Source organism: Sorex fumeus, unplaced genomic scaffold, assembly GCF_029834395.1.
Source record: "Sorex fumeus unplaced genomic scaffold, SorFum_2.1 ptg000082l, whole genome shotgun sequence".
NCBI classification, from domain to species: Eukaryota; Metazoa; Chordata; class Mammalia; order Eulipotyphla; family Soricidae; genus Sorex; species Sorex fumeus.
This window is the reverse complement of record NW_026606139.1, coordinates 12386-13687: the sequence shown is the minus strand read 5'-3', so window position 1 is coordinate 13687 and position 1302 is coordinate 12386. Positions and strand designations below refer to the sequence as shown.

Below are 1302 nucleotides of genomic sequence, written 5' to 3'. Positions count from 1 at the left end.
TCAAGGCATTTTACTGCCATCTGGTGACAATTTATCTGAAAAGTCTAGTCAAGTTTGGAATGCTCCTCAAAACACAAACTGCAAGCCTCCCTAATTATAGTAGATCTAATGCACCTTTTTTTTTCTTTTTTTTTTGGACAGGCATTTAATTTCATCATTATAAACAACTCTGCAATCCAGCTAGACTTGGAGTGGGGGTAGGAAAATAGGGAACCCGGAGACCCCAGGAAGAGCCAGAGGATTATAGGGCATTGCCAGCACACAGGTGAAGTCACTCTCCTGAGCTCCAGAAGGATGGTCTGGTGATGAAAAGACAAACGGTGTTTATTGGACTTAGCCACACTCTGAAATCATTATCTTCTTGCTGGCTTTGCGATTCCGGGACATAGAGCACACCGTGACTTCCGCACTGTGTTCATTCCCACCTTCACCTTGCCCAAAAGCTCCTTTTTGCCATCCAACCACTCAGCCTCAGCTGTGCAGATGAAAAACTATGCACCATTTGTGTTGGGTCCAGCACTTGCTGCGGACAAGATGCAAGGACAGGCTATTACGGTGACTCAGGTCTGCACCTGGGATGATTCTGGGAACGAGGAAACCTTTATAACCAAACCCATCCTCCCCAGTGCTCAGCGCGTGACCATTTTCTGCTGCAAACAACTTGAAGGCGACACATCGCAAAGGCTCGCCACCCACCGCAGGGAGGGTTGGCCACAGCTGCAGGACTCCGGAAATCAGGCGGGGTGGTCACTGCACGACCTCTCGCTTACTCTGTCCTGAGACAGAACCTCCTCTGACAATCGCAGAAAACTCAGCGGTCATTGAAGACGGAACAGCAAGGCTCAAACTTGCCAAACAACTTTAGAAAAATACTTAAAGAAAAACTCAGTTCTGGGGCTGGAGCCATAGCACAGCGAGTAGGGCGTTTGCCTTGCACGTGGCCAACCCGGGTTCGATTCCCAGCATCCCATACGGTCCCCCAGGCACTGCCAGGAATAATTCCTGAGTGCATGAGCCAGGAGTAACCCCTGTGCATCGGTGGGTGTCCCCCAAGAAAGAAAACTCACTTCTTTGGGTCTGCTTACTAGCCCCATTCTGAGACCTTGGCCGAAAGTCAAGTGTAGCTCAGGGGTGAAGCCCTTGCCCTGCAGGAATTCTATCCCCAGCATCAAAAGAGGGGTGGGGGGGGTAGAGTGATGGAGTTCATCGATGAAAGTTATGATTATTCTTGGGAAGACAGTGTGAGAAATAACGGGAATCTGGTTCAAGTGGGCTTTGTGGTCTCAGTACATGGGTTCTGTT

At 49.5% G+C, this 1302-nt stretch overlaps 1 pseudogene; it reads right to left on the bottom strand.

The window, feature by feature from the left end:
* Positions 1-324: 324 nt before the first annotated feature.
* On the bottom strand, positions 325-717 carry LOC130039039 (peptidyl-prolyl cis-trans isomerase A-like; annotated as a pseudogene).
* Positions 718-1302: the final 585 nt, after the last annotated feature.